We start from the raw sequence: 14,994 nt of genomic DNA on the forward strand, positions 1-14,994 counted from the left end.
GATATAATTTTGGTCCCTGTGGATATAGTTGAAGCAAAGCAGAAAAGTAGGGCGGAAAATAAAATTGCAACGCATCGAATACAACGTACGGAGGAAGAGAAATTTAAATATTTTTATGTTCGCTGTTACGTGAAAAGAGACAAATATTATCGAAATTATTCGATAATATTTTGGCGGAAAAATCAATCTGTAGAACGGGTGACATTGATACGATACGGCGGAAAGGGTCAACTTTAGCTGGTTATTTCATCAACGCGTCACTGATCGATCACGCGTTACGTTGATCCCACCCTGTTTGTGTCATATTGTATCGACATGTAAAACTTGAATGTGCACACACCACAGCCAGCGTTTATAACGTGCGACTTCTGTACGGTAATCTATTTGCTCCGAAACGAACGAACTCGCTGGATTGCTTTTCCTTTTTCACTGCTCGAGCTCGGATAAATTTCATTCTGTGTATCGTTGCAATTTCGCCTTCCAATCGGGGGCTCGAGAAATATTACAAACTATCGAGGAAGAAAAGTTGACGAAAAAACTATCTACGATCCACGCCATATCGAAGAAGAGCTTAAGGAACTTAGAACTGTGATACAATAACTTTTAACAATATAAACGAACGGAGCGATATTGTTTCTGCTGCAACCATCTGCAGTATCAATTTCATACACGTTACACGATTTTATCGGGCAAAACGATATTTCGCCTGTGAGGCTTTACACATACAATACCTATATCGAGCGCAGATACTTTCCCAAACAACGTAGACAGCCTGTCGCGTGCTGCTCGCCGTTTCCCTCAATGGACTAAATCTGCCAGAGAAGAAGGGAACTCGGTATTTTTCTTTTCATACGAATTATAACTTCTTCGCGACCAACACATAGTAACGATTTATTTGTTATTGTAAAAAAGAAAGTACACTCTAATACAATAATAGTGAAATTTAACGAACACTTGTTGAACGCAATTCGATGAAAATATCGGCCATACTATCTGGAATCGTGCCTGCGCCTATTCGGCCTGGAAAAGCCAGATTCGATTAATTTTAACGACAACGATATGCGTTGTTCGCGAGGATCTCGTGCGTTGTATTCGTGCCTGCTTTATTAACGAGAACCGCGAACAAAGTGGAGCAATTAAACCAGCGAACCTCAAACGAGCAAAATGTTTTTAGAATATTACAAGGGAACAAAGGGCGCCGTAACGAGCAACAAGTAATCGCATCGCATCTGCCTAACCAATTACACGTCGCTCGGATTAGATCGCGCTGACGTAAAATTCGGTTGAAAATTGTGAGAAGCGAACAAACAAACAGGAGCGCGTTATAGGAAGGAGATAAATCATCGATCGATCCAAGGAAAAGGATCTGACGTTCCGAGCAAGATTATATCTACGTATTTCTTCCACCCGACACGTATTTATATGCACGTCGAAAAGATGAAGTAAATCCTGAACGAGGAAGCTCGTGAAATTTTCATCGGGTCTCGTCTTCAACGCTCCTCGAACTCATCGATCCGTAACGTATAACATCTCCAACTTGCCATAAAAAAAGACAAGGAGAGATGTTTCCTCGGGAAGCAACGAGGAGAGAAAAGGAATCACCTGAGATCATCCCGAAGAAGCCAGCTTCCCCTTGACGCGCAACACCACTGCCCGCCTCTCTCAAGCCAACTGGCAGAAAACGAGTAAAAAGAAAAGAGATTCGAAAGATCGGACGCGCACACGAGGTTGCTGCTCTCGATCCCCGATGGATCACGTGGCTGGATCGGCGGTTCAGGATCCCGGCCAGTGTCAGCTCACCCCCGGTTCAAGCTGGATCGATGAAGGCTGCTCCTCGCATCGCACGCTGCCTGGGTCTCCTCTCTCCCGTATATCGACAGTTTCACCCTTCGAGACGCCGTGAATCGAGTTCCACGATTTCGTTCGCCGATCTTCCCACTGTTCGATCCGAATCCAGAAGACGGATACTGCTCGTGCGGACGAACCAAACCCTCGGGTTAGTCGCACTACCGCGGTTCGCGATCGAATTCCAACTGGACGCGGGCGAAGGATCGCCTTTGAACGTTAGACCCGAGTGACAGTGGTGGAAGTCGAAACGACAACCTCCAACCGACTGACCGAACCACGAGCAACCAAACGACCGAAGGGCGATAGACAGACGGGAGGAGTGGAGCGATATCGTAGAACGCCACCGATCGTCAGGATGGAGACGCACAAGTGGTTTTTCGCGTTTTGTCCCGGGGGTTGGTTGCTCTCTCTGCCCCACTCACCTGGTATCCGCGTAGGGTGCGCACCTACTACTACCCACTGGGTAGCTACCTCTGCCACCCACCCGACCTAACCCGTCACCCACTCTGGCCACCCCACTGCTTCACTCGCTAACGCCACGTTAGGAACTCCCTCTCTCCCTCTATCCTTTTCTTTCTCGTTCCCTCCCTATGGCTTTACCGTGCGCCACTCGCTCCGTCTCTCTTCGGGTTTCGCGGTCTCTACCCTTCCTTCCTTCGACATTCGAACTGGTTTCCACCGTCTCTATCGACCCCGTTAAACGAACGTTTGGCTATCTTCGTCCGAGCTTCGCGCGCTCCCGGTTTATACTCCCGTCGACAGTTTACACCGGCGCGGCGCCGCTTTCCTTCCAACGCGCCGCTTTTCTTCTACGATTTTCTCCACCACCACGGACCTCGTTACCTTTCTATGCTTCTGCTTCTTCACCAACCACGCTGTAGTTTCTCATTTTGTCACGGCGAACTCGCTTCATGCTGCTTATCGTTGTTACCACCGGTGTGCTTATTACTTCTACGTCCTCTCGGTTCGAGTCTGTTCTCTACGTGTCTTCGATGCTTTACTTTAGATAGCTTTGTTTACGTTCCGCCTATTTTCAGCAGACTTTCTTTTCGCGGCTATTTCTTTCTTTCGCTTTCTTTGTCAAACGAGTTTGTTACGTTTCGTCCGTTTCCACTTTTCGTCGATAATAAAATTTCATCTAATTCGTCGTTTGCTGGTACCTGTACGTAAACCGGATATCGCGTGACTTTTCTCCTCGTCGTGCACGTCTTTCACTTCGGGACGACGTCGATACGTTTCGACGCCGCACTTTCGAAATTTCCAATCGTTCTAATTGATGGAGAGCGAAGAGTACGATTTCTATCAATAATTCCGAGAACGTGCGGTCTATCCACGGCTATAGTTACGTCCTACTTTTTATTTAAATGGCAACTGCGCGGCCTGATAGGGATGAACGTCGATGAAAGTTTGATGAGAGACCCGTCATAGGGCGGTTGCGAAACGATTAAAGTTTCACCGGATTCCGCTCACTGATTCTCCGCTTTCGTGATTCATGGGTACGCGTCCGACCGAAGATGCGCCCTACGGACGCGAATCGTTCGTTTTAGACGCTTGTTAATATCGATTCGGGAAAATTGGCCTCGACGAAGGTAAACGACGATAAATGGCTGAAATATGGATTTTGGGATATCGTTCAAGGTATTTTCTAAATCACCGGTCTTTGTTACAATCGTTTGGTAATTCCAACACGAGCAGATGCATTGGCATTAAGCATTTCGCGAATCATTCGTTGTACACGACCGTGACGCAAAATAGCAAACGATTATTGGCAGAATCTCATCCGATTCGCGTTGTCGAATCGAGCTGAAAAACAATCACTGCGACTGAAAACGTGAAACGCTTGAAAGAAACGTTCATCATCGTCACTGTAAAGAAATATCCGCTAAATTAGAAAACTGCTCGTTCGAAGAACCGTCGAGTTCCACGTGTACAAACATTTCGTGACTGGTTGGAGCATTTCGAACAAACGACAGGCTCATGCACGATTTCAAGCATCCGCAACGTTCGAACAACGCGAATGTGCCCGCTATACCCAGAGAATACAACGACTACTTCGAATAGTAAACACATTACCCGCGCCCTTTCTGGTCCGCGTGATTTCCAGTACATCTCGCTCTTTGTACGCTCTTTGCGCTTTAGCAACGTACGAATTTTGTCTCTAGCTTGTTTCTCTCACGCGATGGTACCAAGCCACCACGAGTTACGCCGAGAACGATCACCGGGTCTCTACGAGATTTTAAAATGAAAAATCCAACGAAAAGTGCAAAGAACCACCGTTATTTTTCACGAAAATGTGCTCTGTGTTTGCTATTTAAAACGATTCGTTGTATTCTTCCGTGTTGTAATTTAATTTTATTAGTTGCGAGACTAAAGGAACGATACTGATTTTCACTACTTTAATTTTCAACTCGCTGACACCTCGATCCATTTTCCCAACGTTTGCTTCGTGCGATTAAACGATACGGATTTTTCTCCTCTTCGAGGATCTGATCCTCGAAACGTCCAACGTGAATGGAACATGGCCAATAGGGGAAAATCTCATGCATTTTGAGCTAAAAAAAAGTCAAATTCCCCGTTCTCTTCGTGAAACGCGGGCCGAAACGCGGCCGCGATTTATTGCCTTGGCACGAGGCGATCGTAATATCGGGTCGAGCGATATCGGATCAAGCCTCGACTGAGTAATTAACGTAAATCGAAAAAAAAGACGATACCTTCGAGTAGGAATCGGCAAAGTCTAATTGGTCACTTTCATCGACAAATTATCGCGGATAAAGAATATATCGACGAAGAATCGATCATTGGTACAACAAACCGGAGCGGAGGGCGAGAAGGCTTTCGATTTAAATTCGATTTCACATTTATACATTCGCGTGTAGTTTAAACGGGAAACTTGTGTAGAAACTCGTTTCATTTCTCGTTCTCGTTTATAACATTCCCATCCCTCCACGGATCCATTGGCTGGATCTTCAAATTTCCAGCCAAAACTTTCAACAAGTTCTGATATTTGCATTTCTTGAGTGAACGAATCGCAGAGTCGGTAGCTTCTCGATCTTCCACAGCTATTTTCCTGAGAAATCAATTTTTCTGAAAAAAAAGATCTCCATTCGAAAGGAAAGATGCTGGCCACGGAAGTCGAGGCAAAGAAACGGGACGAAGAATGTTGTTTGTTCGGAGAAGATTCGTGAATCAAAGCGATCGGTGTGCAGTAGTCATTGGAAATACGTCGTAATGGCACAGCAGTTCTCTCGACAAACAAGATTCAGCTCGATCGTATACGTGGCGTGCAAACGGACGACGCTTTGATTTCTCTTGCTCGTAATTGAACGATCGAACAACGTGTATGGCTTTCATCGTTGATCGCAACGAAGGATTGTCCTTAGGACGTGTTCTCGTCCGCGACACGTGCTTCTGTCCAAGTCCAATGGATGAAGCGAATCGCACGCGTTTCGAATGAAATCCTCTGTTTTAGACTTAAACCGACGTTTATCGTAGGCTCGATAAATCGGTTTCGTTGGATCTTGCGGCAAGACTGGATCGGAGATTGCTTAAACTCGTTTAGAGTTTAACAGGTAGTACTAAAGAGTTCTTGGATCGTCTGCGGTAATAAGGATAAACGTACGGTCCTTTTTATGATCCTCTTTATGTGTAGATAGCCGCTCATTGGAGAGAACGAATGGTACGAGAGACTCGTGTGCTAGCAAAGCTTGGACAAGAAAAGTTGGAGAACTTAGCGGAATATAGGTTAGTATAGGTCGTTGAAAATTTCAGAGTCTAAGATGTATTTTCGATTAACTCCTTGACTTCGTTTAACGCGAAGCAGAAAGTTTATATAGCGGTAAAGTTTGCAGAATGAGTGGCTGTGTCTCGGTTAGTAGAAGTAACTACGTATTATCTGATCGAATAAATATCTAGGTTTGGTTCCAACCATCTTTCTACAAGTTTGTCCTGCAAGCTCCAATGATTTTCTCAACGAATAACCATTTTTCTTTCCTTTCTATAGCTATACGGTTCAATTTGCTACGTATTGGGCGCCATAGGCCGTTCACGATGTTTGGAATCGACATCGCGGTACAACGAAGGCTCAACGAGGGTCGATCGTGTAATCGAGAACAGATAGGGCGGCACTGGTTTCAACGCGAACTCCAGATGATCGATCAGGTCGAACGGGTTACATGGCGAATTTTATGCTTTTAGCTTAACTACACACAATACCTCGGCCACTCGCGGAAATTTAACATTCGACTGTATCGAGTTTGAAAAATGCACTCACGATTTATCATCGGCGATAATTCAACGACGTTGCAGCGACAAACGGCTGGTTTGCCTCTTTTCTCTCTTTTATTGTTACGAGCGTTTCGATATCCGGACAAAAAGCGAGACAAGCTAGAGAAAAGGCGAGAGCAGACGGTCGAAAGCCGATCGACTCGTCGTTAAACGAAACTATTTATTTTTATTTCCCCGCGGCCAGACGGCGAATCCCTTTATCGTAGAATCCTCTTACGGACTCCAATTCTGAAATACAGCTTCGAAACCGGACCACTACATGCTCCATTTCGCCCTTTTATTCTCAAAAGCTTCTCGTTTACCTTATCTTCCGATTTCAAGTCTAGTCTGTCTTGTATTTCCTCCGATTGTTCCCTGTGTATTTTCGACCAATCGCGGGGAGACGAAATCACGAAAAAACACGTCAACGGGAGTCGTAAATTCCCGTTACGATTATAAAAATCGACACCACGAGTTGATCGATCCCCTGATTTCCGTTAAGATAATGGAGGTGTTTGAGAGGGTAACGATTAGCGATTAACAGGGTTATAAAATTTATATTTTTAACACTTAAGTTACTCCGTTGCTTATGGTATACAGGGTGGTTGGTAACTGGTGGTATAAGCGGAAAGGGGGTGATTCTACGCGAAAAAAGAAGTCGAAAATATAGAATACAAATTTTTTTTTTTATTTTTTGTTTTTAGTTTTTCCATCGAAACAACGATCTACAGTGAAGTCCGTTATAACGTACCGCACGCGTACCGAGCGAAAATTCAAAGTCGATTTTCTCGGAAACAAAGTCTCAAACGAAAAATTTTTATTACCAACCACCACCAGTTACCAACCACCCTGTATATCGTCGACAATGATTTAGCGTATAGAGATGCGATACTCGTTGGCAGAATATTCGTTGGTGATCGAGCAAGGCTCTTAGAGTTTTGTTATAGTTGACCTGGCAATAAGGGAAAAGACAGAAAATGAACTAACCCGGTACTGACATGTTGATTATTCTAACGTTGTAGAATAAGTAAAATACAGTGACGATACTGAATCAGAAGAAAGCTAACGATGGATGTGTCTAGCGCACGGGATCATCGGATTTGTTCATGACATTTTTGGTCAGGAAAGTGAGGGCAGTATACATTGCTTCTGATTCGATAAACGAGGGTTGGTGGACTCGGAAGGGTCCTAGCCACCCTCGATAGAAAGTTGCTAGTGGGAAGCATCGTAAGTGAGAAAACCTAACTTTCCCGTGTCAAGCTGTAGTAGACAATAATCTACAGAAAATGCTTTAGAAACAAAGATATTTGTTCGATCTGTAGAACCTTAGCTAGCAAATTCCTGAGATTTACGATGGATCCTTAAGACTATTGAGTGTACGCAGTAAGGATGAGCGGACATCTGGGTCCCGTCTGTTCCCGTAATACCCTGTGTATCGAGAATTTCGCGAATCGTTCGACCAGCTATTCCAATGCAGATTATGAGCAATGTTTGCGTCGAAATATTTGTAGCGGCACATGAGTTAGAGGACGATTCAAATCATGTTGTTGTTTTGCCTCGGAATATCAAGATCGTTAGGACACACGCAATGTAAGAATAAATAAACTCCGAGCAATGTCGCTGCTACGTGCAACCGTCGAACAAAGACGAATTTGAATTTTCCGACTCTTCCTCGACCAGTATAAATAAGCGGACGCGGTCGCAAGGAAATGAGTTACAGTCAGTTGTCGATCAGTTATCAACCAGTTATCAACCAGTTATCAACGAATTATCAGCGATCTAATTAACGAGTCATTAGCGATCCTATTTTACGACTTATACACTGTCTCAGCGAATCGGTTAGTACGAGCATCTTTGCGAACATTATCTGTATACTAATTTATCATTTTAAATATATTCGACGGTTTCAACAACGAGCAATCTCGTTCATTAAACCTCACCGACCAACCATCCTCTACACATAAACCTTTGTCGGACAAATTCGCGGTCCTTAAAAGTAATTCGACTGAACCTTAGAAAACGTTAACAAATGTTACACAAACATAGCAGACGTTTCGTGCGATCGCCAGCTTTTCAGTTTGAGCAGCGAGGAGCAACGATTGTCCGGTTTCACGAGTCGAAATTCCATTGTTTCTTCCGTGTAAAGCACTCGAATCTCGCGAATGAATAAAATTGTAATATCTCCGGGAACGTGTAGCCACCGACGACTTCGATCTCGAGCGACTTTTAAAGTCTACCCTAACGCAAAAAGTTTCCACGAGTTGGCGCAAAAACTACGACAGACAAGTTTGATAAGCCATTATCACGAAGAAATCCTCTTTACGGAAGGATCAGTGGACAGAAGAATGTTGTCAAACTCGAGCTGCTCCGGTTTTCACTTTAATCTCGATATTCGTGAAATATTGTGAAATATAAGGTAGCAAAAAAGTCTGTAAGATGACGTTCAAGTTTCGTTTACTCGAGTAGCTGTCAGCTTCGTATTCAACGAGACCAGCGTAGGTGTTCAAGACGAACAACTCTAAACAAGAATGATAAATTATCCGCGCGAAACATCGGTTCTGACAGCTTGTATCTTTGATAATGAAATATTAGGATCAAATTACTTCTTGAGAACAGGCAAAACGATACCAAGTCTTCTCGAAATTCTGAATTACCGTCAGATGAATAACAAGCAACTGTTTTTTTCCGAAATTCCCTTCTCGAGTCCGAGAATAATGAAAAATGGCAAGCAGCAAGATTTATCTCCTGCAATGCTACATCCACGGTAACCACGGAAGACGAGCATTAAAGATGACAAACGATCTTGCCTCGCCGGTTAATCTCCGTTGCTGCGAAGTAACGCGTTCTCGATAGAATGATCGATGCAATAGCAAAATGCGATAGCAAGGTGTAATAGCAAGAAGATTCGATAGAGCTAAAAGGCAACGAGACGCGTTAAATCACGTACAAACCTGTATAATGGCAACTAAGTTTATGCTAACCACTCAACGATCGAAGCGAGATAGTCGTGGGAAACCCCAAAGGACATGGTAATTCTAAGACGAGTCGACCGTCCCAGGTACCGTTGATCGTAGATCAAAACCATCAGCAACTTTAGACCTCAACCCAAGTAATTGACACTTGGAGATTGACACTTCTCGCGCAGGTGGTAACACGGATCTTAACAATAAGATAAATGAATAGTTGTTACCCCAAAAATATGACAATATTGTATATGGAATGCGTGGACGAATGTATAATAGAAATATATTTAAGTAAGTTTAACACTAGAACTACCACACCAATTAAATTGACTGGTTTTACAATTTTATTATAAAATTTCTACTTCATGTAAAAATATTCTGTTATTACCTATTTTTTAAAGACCAGTGATTTCCACTGGTTTTGGTAGAAATAGCTTTGTGTTAACTATCGGTAGTTCTAGTGTTAAGTATAAGTACAATGTGTATGCTAATGAAGATCCGCACGCTGGCTATGGGTATTTATACAATTACGAAAACTACCCTGTCTGTAACCGACTGCATCATTTGTGCAAAACGTGTTTCTAGAAAGGGCTATGGGGCTGAGAGGCCCTTGAAATTGATTTAGTGATAAACAATATTCAATGGCTTCGAGGACTAAGAAAACTAAACATCAGAAAAGATGCGGAGTTTTGCTGGAAGTGGGATCCACTTCAACAGAATATCTTACGTATTATTGTAGCATCGTATAAAGATGAGTGGCAACGAAATCGGAAGACCGTTTTTTCGCGAGCACCAGGTGTGTTAAGTGGATCTATTATTCTCGTTATTAAGGTTTACGGAGAGGAGCCCGCGACACAATGGGGGCTCGCCTTTTCCTGGCACGCGCCGCTAAGAATTAAAGAACTAAATTCGGTCCAATTAAATTTACGACCGCTGTTCCTTCTAATGAAAGCGCGCTCGACTCCTTTTTGTCCACTGGATCGACTGTGACAGCGTTCTCCAGCTGCTGCAGCCAACATTTCCCCGTTCAAAACGTGCAATACACAAGGTGACGTGTGTAAAAGATCATTCATGGAACTGCGAGACTCTAGGTCGTGTAAAATGTAGAAATTGGTATTTTAGATCGTAAGGTAAGTCGGCTAAGAAATAAGAAGAGAGTATAACCCGGAAATTTTAACATAGAGACGTTGACTGCGTAAACTGCGGTTATTTCTTGAAACAAATAAATACAATGGTTCTTAAAGACTGAACTTTTCTGCTTATAAAATTCATCGCGGGAGAACAGGACATTTTGAATGTTTGCGAACCAAGAGGACCAGAAGGATGGTCCGTTTCTGTTTGATTTCTAAAATGTGGATAACCAACCAATCTGCAAAGACTTCAAAATACCAACGGTTAAAGAAGAAATCAGCAGGTACGCAGAAAAATACAAGGAAAGAACGGCAACACATCCAAACCAGGTGACTGCTGAAGCGAATGAAACTCTCATAGAAAGAAGACTAAAAAGAAAACACCCCACTGACCTCAGTAAAGAAATAAAATAGTCAAACTCGAAGATCGTATCCCGCTGAGGGTAGCCATTCACATGTTATTTGGCAATTAAGTTAGAAAAATTGATCAAATGTCCAGCTGGACAAATTGTAAAGTAGAAATTGAAAAATAAAAAAGAAAAAACCAACCGATCTTCCGTTAGTCAACTCTCAGCCGCTGTTCGTTCTGTTAGTACAGAAGAAACCTTTTAGCATTTTCTTCCGCTGATCCTTCGCGTCTTCCGTTAACGCTACTTACTATTTACAAATCGATACTAATATTCGTAACGATTTGAATATCGTCTGAATCGTGACAAGACGATATCTTATCTGTTGCGAGTAATCTACGGTAATCTACAACGGTAAATTACAGAAAAGAGATTGGATGAAATTGGAAAAAGGTAGCATGGACGCGATAGAACGATGGAAACGTGGATGACGGCTGGTTTCACCGTTTCCTCGGGGCCGTACAGTTCCGCTAACGTTTCATTAAAACTTCTCTGCGAAAGCGCCGGTGTCGTGAATTTAATTAGGACAATTACGCTCCCTCCGTGTTGCCAGCTCCGTTACAGTTTACTCGTGGTGCCGCGGGAGTCATTTTTACGACTCGAACCCGCGCGACTAAAGTCGTTCCGTGACGTCGAACATCGAATTAAAATCCTCTAATCACAGGTTTACAGATAACAACGACGAGATTCAACGATAACATCTGACGAATGAATTTTCTTTTCGCTTTAATCTCTTTCTCTTATTCTATTCGCGTTTATACATTTTCGAACTGATCTTAAACTCAATTAAGATACGCGTTAAGATATCGCAATAAAATTGGTACGAAGATATTCTCCACTTTGCAAAGTATACAAATTGCGATTAAAATATTTTCTGTACTATCACGGCCGAAGATAATACTTGGTTCGTTGTTTTCGAATGATAAAAAATAAATTCCTAACAATACGCAGAGAACTAATAATACGCAAAGACGAATTTTACGTTTCATGTGAAAAGATTTCGAAATTGGCAAATTTTTCTCCACTCACATTGCGCCGAAAACGAAACCACGCATCTTCCAAGCTATGCATCTCGAAATCCCGCGAAATATTCCAAGAATCGGTCGATTCGATTGATCGAGAGACTGCATGGTAGGAAGGTCGGGTCGGCAGTTTCTCTAAGAAACACAAGCAGCTCCGCTCTATACTACCGAGCACTTGTGTAACTGTTGTCGTATCCGTGCAGCCCCTGTCGACAGTTCGAAGGGTGAGAAGGGTGCACGAGCGATAGATCGCATGCCTGGCGCCAGTTAACAATCGAGAACCCTGCATTTATGAATAAGGCTGCACAGCAGGCGAGGTAAGGTCACAGACAATGAACCTCGATTCAGTTCAGGGCCTCAGCGCGACGTCACGTCAAGACGTTGTCGGTCAGGGTGGTTCTGCCACACCCTCGACCTGTCGCGAATACGATACCTTCTGCTCCTTAATCTGTTTACAGACGTGCCTTTAATTGATCGAACTGTATGCCGTGTAGTTGTAAATTCGATCAAGGGTCGATGATACACGTGTCTTGAAACAGGGTGGAAATTTACTTCGATCGATTCGGAAAGAACAATAGTTTCGGAAAAAATTGAACAGCTTGGAAACATAGCATACGCGTGAATGTAACATTCACAGATGACGCGAGATGTACGTGGTAGAACGCGGCACGATATTGTACTATCGAAATTGTGGCACGCAGCGTTACATGGTATAAAGATGTGTCTCGTATGTTTCGCGCAGAGTGCGCTGGAATCGATATTTCAGACGCGCAAACCGATCCACTGTGGCAGATAATACGAAACAAAGCTTGTAAATACCGCAGTCCATATGGAAATCGACGTTTCCCCGCAAAAGTTGAAGCAATCAGGGAAAAATTCACACTCGCCTACGATATACTCGACCTCGGCACTGGGCTACGATACAACCCTCGACTGGATCGATACAGTACACCTGCGATCGTAACGAGACAGAGTAGCGTAACGAATCGTAACAGAAAACACAAAGCGATTCCGGCGGAAACTGTTCTGCAGAAAGCGTGATGTGTTTGGGCTTTCGTCGTATTAGCGACGAATATATAATATCGTCTCAAGATCACCGGTTATACAAGCAATTATCGCGGCGAAGGATCGCTCGATAGGAAAACGTCGGCCACGAAGGTCTAGGATAGAAATTGCGTGCCATGCCCCAGTTAACGATCGAGGTCTGCGTTCAGGAGAATATGGCTGGAATAAGGTCGCAGCCAATGAACTTCGCCATCGTTATTTTGGAGGTTGGAACTCTTTCGATTTCCAGTAACGAAGCGATCGGACGAATTCCGTTCTCCGTCCAGCGAATTTTCTACGCGATTCTGAAAACCAATGCTGGCCGGAATCGAGAACAGAAAATTGGGAATGCAGCAACGACACACTTCATTCCGTGTTACCACGACGAAGATTTACGGCCAAAGTCCGTTCTTTTCAGAAGACGTTAAATCGCACGCTCGATGGACAGAGAAACGCAATTAGCGGAATGCTGGACGACGCGACGTACCTCGAATACGTAGAAAATTGTTACGAAACTTGCGCGCAATTCATCGAGAAGATTCCAAGCGTGATCTTTTGCCACTTGCTTCTTAAGAAAATTCCTGTTTCTCTCTTGCAACGTTTCCTGCGAGTATGTCCGGAAATGCACGTTGAAAGGGTGAATTTGCATTTTGAATTTCGTTCGAACGGCTGAAATATCGTCGATTGTGTTATCGTGAATCGCGAAATAACGAAGTTTCTTTGAAAGCGCGAGAAAATAAAGGTTGTAGAATCTTCGAGATTGGTGTCGAATTGACCTTCTAGTTTCGCAGAAGGATGAAATTGAAGAGTAAAGCCTGTAGGCAACGAGATAGTGGCCCGAGTTTATAAATAAGGTTATCAGGGTCGGCGCATTGAGGGTGAAGGTAGAAAAGCTTGGTTCAAGGCCGCACGTCTTCGTGCGAAGATCTCGACCAGATGAACCTGCCATGTCTCTATTAACGGACTAGTAACGACTTTAATCTCGTCGGCCTTCGCGGTGGTTTCTTGATGAAAATTCGATAACACAATGCGCGTCGATTATCGTGGAAATTAGTGGAACCGACTAGGGAAATTTCGAAATTTCCAAAATTAGATCGAAAAATTGATCGATCAGGAAGAGACGGTGCGACTAAATATCGAAACTCGGATACAACGGAGGAAAACTAATAATTTAAAAAGGACGTGTATATTTTATTAAGGCGCGAATATTTGATAGATTGCTATTTCTGGGACTAGGAAACTCTCAAAGTCTGTTTTTATATTAAAAAGATTCTCATTCGATAAATTCTGCCTGGTAATGGAATTTTCCATTACGATTTTTGCTTTAAGTATAGTTTTACGGGCGTCGTTGCACGCACGTAAATGTTTATGCCTCGTTAAATATTTTACGCACGTATTTTACTTCGAACACCGTCGAGAACAAGCAACATTTTACTTCTCTAGATATTTCCTAATGAATGTTTCATCTCGTTGACTCTTAAAATTCTTCCTTAACAGCGAAGAAGCAGTAAAGAGAAGAAAGACGAGCAAAACGCAAGATACAAAATGTAAGACACGCGCATATTACAAAGAAGCTAAATTCGCCGGCTATTATTCAAGAATTAGACACAAGGGAACTTTCCCAATTTCACGGAAGAAAAAATGCAGTTCCAAAAGATAAACGACTCGTCGAGTGGGAATTTATCGTCAGGTTACTAAAATTAGTTCCAACGACGAAGCGAATTACCTTTTCAACGAATTTCTCTGCGCGTTAATCGTCGATTTTCTCAACTTCGGCATTCGACTTTTTCTCACCAGTGAACATTCAATATTTTTATGCTTATTGCGTATTCGGGAACGAAATAAAAATGCGATAACAAAAGTAAAGAAAAACAGAGGAAAATCGAGGATCGCGAAGTTTATTAGGATATAAAAATTGGAGGAAAGTGAAATCGATATCGTCGATGGAATTTCATCTGGATCGAGAGCCCCTTTTTCATGAATGAGAATCGATCGAAATTCCTAAATACGGAAGATAAATACTGCCATACCAAATACGCGAGAACCTACTCGTATTTTCCTCCTTTGCCTTTCTGTTTCCTTCTTCTCTTCCAGTTTTCAGCGAAATAATGGATAGATGAAATATTCGCATGTTACTCGAGATAGGAACATATTAAATGTCCTCGAATCGAGGGCGTTGCGTGTAAGTACAAAGAGGAGATTCTGTTCCGGCGTATCATCAGGGAACGCTGGCAATAAGAGTGTAAGAAGACTTTCATGATTTTCAGACAACTCCCGAGACGCGTCAGATTCTTGTTTACTCTACTTCGATACGACC

The 14,994-nt window shown here is 43.0% G+C and overlaps 1 protein-coding gene across 6 annotated transcripts in view; it reads right to left on the bottom strand.

The window, feature by feature from the left end:
- The window catches only part of LOC117230974 (solute carrier family 12 member 4), a 97,504-nt gene that overhangs the window by 63,968 nt on the left and 18,542 nt on the right, over positions 1 to 14,994 (bottom strand). For 2 of the 6 annotated variants that reach the window (XM_033488968.1, XM_033488969.1), the window contains exon 1: positions 1,801 to 2,251. The exons of the other annotated variants lie outside the window; for them this stretch is intronic. The gene's annotated coding sequence lies outside the window, so the exon portion shown is untranslated. Of the gene's footprint in view, positions 1 to 1,800; positions 2,252 to 14,994 lie in introns of those variants that run through there. 6 annotated transcript variants of the gene reach the window in all.

Source organism: Bombus vosnesenskii, unplaced genomic scaffold (assembly GCF_011952255.1).
Source record: "Bombus vosnesenskii isolate JDL3184/JDL3185 unplaced genomic scaffold, Bvos_JDL3184-5_v1.1 scf7180000013270, whole genome shotgun sequence".
Lineage (NCBI taxonomy): Eukaryota > Metazoa > Arthropoda > Insecta > Hymenoptera > Apidae > Bombus > Bombus vosnesenskii.